Below are 6,000 nucleotides of genomic sequence, written 5' to 3' on the forward strand. Positions count from 1 at the left end.
AACAGTTTCCATAGTGACAAGTGACAATAAATTTCAGCACAGTATATAAATGTTTCCTTACCAAATTCCACTTACCAAAGGCGCTTGCCTCCCCGGCAACGGCGCCAGAAAAGAGTCTTGATGACCCACAAGTATAGGCGATCAATCATAGTCCTTTCGATAAGTAAGAGTGTCGAACCCAACGAGGAGCAGAAGGCTCTGATAAACGGTTTTCAGCAAGGTAATAACTGCAAGCACTGAAAGTAGCGGTAACAAGTGATGGTGTAGTGAGGTGAAACGTAGCAAGTGAAAAGTAACAAGTAACAAGTAGTAGCAACGTTGCAGCAAAGTAGCCCAATCCCTTTTGTAGCAAGGGACAAGCCTGAACAAAGTCTTATAGGAGGAAAAATGCTCCCGAGGACACACGGGAATTTCTGTCATGCTAGTTTCATCATGTTCATATGATTCGCGTTCGTTACTTTGATAGTTTGATATGTGGGTGGACCGGCGCTTGGGTACTGCCCTTACTTGGACAAACATCCCACTTATGATTAACCCCTATCGCAAGCATCCCCAACTAGGAAAGAAGAATTAAGACAACGTCTAACCATAGCATTAAACTAGTGGATCCAAATCAGCCCCTTACGAAGCAACGCATAGACTGGGGTTTAAGCTTATATCACTCTAGCAACCCATCATCTACTTATTACTCCCCCAATGCCTTCCTCTAGGCTCAAATATGGTGAAGTGTTATGTAGTCGACGTTCACATAACACCACTAGAGGAAACGACAACATACAGCATATCAAAATACCGAACGAATACCAAATTCACATGACTATTATCAGCATGACTTATCCCATGTCCTCAGGAACAAAAGTAACTACTCACAAAGCATGATCATAATCATGATCAGAGGTGTAATTAGTAGCATTAAGGATCTGAACATAACCTCTTCCACCAAGTAATCCAACTAGCATCAACTACAAAGAGTAATCAACACTACTAGCAACCTTACAAGTACCAATCGGAGTCGTGAGACGGAGACTGGTTACAACAGATGAACTAGGGTTTGGAGAGGAGATGGTGCTGATGAAGATGTTGATGGAGATGACTCCCCTCCGACGAGAGGAGTGTTGGTGATGACGATGGCGACGATTTCCCCCTCCGGGAGGGAAGTTTCCCCGGCAGGATCGTCCTGCCGGAGCTCTAGATTGGTTCTGCTCAAGTTCCGCCTCGTGGCGGTGGAGAATCCACGAAAAAGCTCCACCCTGATTTTTCCTGGACGAAACCCTTCATATAGCAGAAGAGGGGGGCCAGTGGGCCACCAGGGCGCCCACAAGCCCTGTAGCCGCCGCCAGGGGGTAGGTGGCGGCTACCAGGCTTGTGGGCCCCTGGTAGCTCCCCTCTGGCACTTCTTTCGCCCAGTATTTTTTATATATCCCCAAAAAATTCCACGTTGATTTTCACGGCATTTGGAGTTGCGCAGAATAGAGGACTCAGACTTGCTACTTTTTTAGTCCACAATTCCAGCTACCGGTATTCTCCCTCTTCAAATAAACCTTGTAAAATAAGAGAGAAGAGGCATAAATATAGTACCACAAAGTATAATAACAGTCCATAAAGCGATAAATATCAATATGAAAGCATGATGCAAAATGGACGTATCAGACATGTATGAAAACTACACCATTCAATATGTGAGGTTTGTCGAAGAATTCAGGAGTTGGGCCTAATGCATTTGAATAAATATTCAGATATGAGAAATTTTTGAAAAACCACCGGAAAATTAATAAGCAAAGCCACTGAGCGGTTGGGCTAGAAAAACCCTAGTTGGGCCAACCCAGAACCAAACCATCCCGGAGTAAAACGGTGCGCGCGTGCACGCCACTTTCAAACCTGGCAAGCAGGGCCCAACGGGGAGCCACATAGAGAGGGCGAGAGAGAGAGGAGATGATGAAAAGTGTGTCCCACTTGTCATCTTCAACCTTGGGACATAGGGAGGTCATGCTCACCGGTTGCGATGGGAGGGGCAACAGGGAAAATGGAGGGAACGTGCATGCTCAGGGTCGAGCCGTCGTTCGGGTGGTGGTCGTGGTGGTAGCTGGAGGGCCCGGGTTCACCAGCGACGAGGAGGCCAGTCGGCGAGGCCTCGGGAGGAGCTCGTTCTGGTTGAATCCAATTTATAAATGCACGGGGAATACAAGGGATCACATCAGCGCGTTGAGGGAGAACCAGAGAGAGGATATGGAGTGTCGGAGAGGTCCTATACCTCGGGAACGTCGGTAATCAATCTAAACATTGATACGTCCATTTTGCATCATGAATTCATATTGATACTTATGATATTCTTGTCCATTATTCCTCATTATGATACAATTCTTATGCCTTTTCTCTATGAATATGCAAGGTACATCACAAAGAGGGAAATTACCGAAAACTGGAATTCTGACCCTGAAAACCAAGAAAATGGCTGAAAGTTCACTCGACTCCACATGACCTGAAACTTCATGGAGAATTTATATGGTATATATAAGAATTATTGGACCAAAAATATACTAGAGCGGGGCCACATGCTAGTCACAAGCCAACAGGGCGCGCCCACCCCCCTAGGCGCGCCTTGTAGCCTTATGGGGCCCAGTAGGTCTCCCGACCCCCTTTTCTCCTATATGGTGTGTTTTACCCTAAAAATCATAAGGATACTTTTGGGATGAAGCGCCTCCATCTCGAGGCGGAAACCTAGGCAAAGTCCCTTTTGCTCTTCGACACAAAGATTCTGTCGGGAAAACTTCCCTCCGGGAGGGGGAAATCGAAGCCATCTTCATCACCAACGCCTCCTCCTTCGTGGAAGGACCAATCTTCATCAACGTCTTCACCAGCACCATCTCATATCAAACCCTAGTTCATCTCTTGTAATCAATCTTTGTCTCAAAACCTCAGACTGGTATGTGTGGGTTACTAGTAGTGTTGACTACATCTTGTAGTCGATGCTAATTGTTTTACTTGGTGAAAGATATTATGTTCAGATCCTTGATTACCATTATTATACCTCTGATCTTGAACATGTTGATAAGGTGTGAGTAGTTACTATTGTTCATGAGGACTTGGGAGAAGTATTTTTATAAGTAATCATGTGAAGTTGGTATTGGTTTGATATTTTGAGGAGGTGTATGCTACCTCTTGAGCTTGCGTTGGTTTTTCCCTTGAAGAGAAAAGGGTGATGCAGCATAGTAGCAGTAAGTATTTCCCTCAGTTTGAGAACCAAGGTATCAATCCAGTAGGAGTATCAAGACAAGTCACCAATGTACCTGCGCAAAAACCAACAAACTTGCACCCAACGCTATAAAGGGGTTGTCAATCCCTTCACGATTAATTGCAAGGTGAGATCTGAAGGTGGAAAGTGCAACAAAGTAAAAGTGTAGAGCTGAAAATATGATATGAAGTATACCCGGGGGCCATAGTGTTCACTAGAGGCTTATCTCATGATAGCAAGTATTACGGTGGGTGAACGAATTACTGTCGAGCAATTGATAGAACCGCGCAAAGTCATGATGATATCTAAGGCAATGATCATACATATAGGCATCACGTCCGAGACAAGTAGACTGATACTGTCTGCATCTACTACTATTACTCCACACATCGACCGCTATCCAGCATGCATCTAGTGTATTGAGTTCATAACAAACAGAGTAACGCCTTAAGCAAGATGACATGATGTAGAGGGATAAATTCATGCAATAGATATAAACCCCATCTTTTTACCCTTGATGGCACCAACACGATGCGTGCCTCGCTACCCCTTCTGTCACTGGGTGAGGACACCGCACGGTATGAACCCAAAACCAAACACTTCTCCCATTGCAAGAATTATAGATCAAGTTGGCCAAACGAAACCCACAACTCGAAGAGAATTACAAGGATACGAAATCATGCATATAAGAGATCAGAGGAGACTCAAATAATATTCATAGATAATCTGATCATAAATCCATAATTCATCGGATCTCGACAAACACACCGCAAAAGAAGATTACATCGGATAGATCTCCATGAAGATCATGGAGAACTTTGTATTGAAGATCCAAGAGAGAGAAGAAGTCATCTAGATACTAGCTATGGACCCAAAGGTATGTGGTGAACTACTCACGCATCATCGGAGAGGCAATGGTGTTGATGAAGAAGCCCTCCATGTCCGAATCCCCCTCCGACAGGGCACCAGAACGGTCCCCAGATGGGATCTTGCGGAGACAGAAGCTTGCGGCGGCGGAAAAGTATTTTCGTGGCTCTCCCTGACAGTTTTGGATTTTTAGAGAATTTATAGGCGGAAGAAGTAGGGCAAAGGAGCCACGGGGGCCCCACAAGCCTGCTAGGCGCCCCCCCCCCCCCCAAGGCCGTGGCTAGGGGGCTTGTGACCTCCCGTGGGGTCCTTTGCCTTGGTTCTCAAGTCACCTGCGTATCTTCTGTTATGGAAAAAAATAATTCCGCAGGTTTTATTCCGTTTGGACTCCGTTTAATATTCTCCTCGAAAAAGGTCAAAAACATGGAAAAAACAGAAACTGGCACTTGGCACTGAGTTAATAGGTTAGTCCCAAAAAAGATATAAAATAGCATATTCATGCATACAAAACATCCAAAGTTGACAAGATAATAGCATGGAACCATCAAAAATTATAGATACGTTGGAGATGTATCAGTGTATGTTGTTGCTTCTCTTATTGGTGTCATGTGAACGTCGACTGCACAATACTTGACCATGTTATGGGCCTAAGGGAAGGCATTGTGGAGTAACAAGTACATTATGGGTTGCGAGAGTGATAGAAGCTTAAACCCCTATTTAAGCGTTGCTTCATGAGGGGCCGATTTGGATCGACACATTTCATGCTATGATTAGATTTATCTTAATTCTTCTTTCGTTGTTGCGGATTCTTGCGAGAGGGGGTAATCATAAGTGGGTTACTTGTTCAAGTAAGAACAACACCTTAGCACCGGTCCACCCACATATCAGATTATCATACTAATGAACGTGAATCAACTCAGCATGACGAACATGACTGGACCGAAATTCCCATGTGTCCTCTGGAGTGCTTGCCTCATATAAGAATACTTTCAGGCTTGTCCTTTGCTATAAAAAGGATTAGGGTGTCTTGCTGCACACTTTGTATTATTTTTACTTTTCACTTCTTACGAATTATCTGGCTGCTAAACCAGTCATCACTGTTACTCATAGCACTTGCAGAGAATACCTTGCTAAAAGTGTTTATCATTTCCTTCTGCTCCTCGTTGGGTTCGACACTCTTACTTATCGAAAGGACTATGATTGATCCCATATACTTGTGGGTCATCAAGACTCTTTTCTGGCGCCGTTGCCGGTGAGTGAAGCGCCTTTGGTAAGTGGAAATTGGTAAGGAAGCATTTTTTGTACGTACTGAAATTTCATGTTGCTTGTTACATCTTCACCTCGAACGGAAGTGGAAAAGGTTGTATCTCAACCTACCGAACCTCCTAAAAATATTTATTATGAGATTCCTTCGGGTATGTTAGAGAAACTACCAACTAATCCCTATGATGGTGCTACTCATCGTGATTACCACTTGATATATGTCGATGAGATTTGTAGATTGTTTAAGCTTGCGGGTTTATCTGAAGACAAAGTTAAGAAGGTTTTCACTTTATCTTTGGAGGGAAAAGCGTCGATGTGATACACGCTATTGGATGATATTTGATCATGGGATTGGAATCGTTTGAAGCTGGAATTTTATCAGAAGTTTTAATCCTATGCATCTAGTTCATCGTGATCGAAACTTCATATAAATTAGATTTTCGGTTCGGTTCCCTCTTCTTCGTTCGTTTATTCATTCCATTTTTCGTTTGTTTTTTTGTTCATCACGTAACATTAAGGAAATCTTCATATAGTGTAAACAAATGTTTGGGTAACTTTTAACAAATGTTGATATAATATAATAAAAAATGTTCATGACATTTAAGACATGTTTCCACCTTTTAAAATATGTTCATGAC

The sequence above is a fragment of the Hordeum vulgare genome, chromosome 3H (genome assembly GCF_904849725.1).
Source record: "Hordeum vulgare subsp. vulgare chromosome 3H, MorexV3_pseudomolecules_assembly, whole genome shotgun sequence".
NCBI lineage: Eukaryota > Viridiplantae > Streptophyta > Magnoliopsida > Poales > Poaceae > Hordeum > Hordeum vulgare.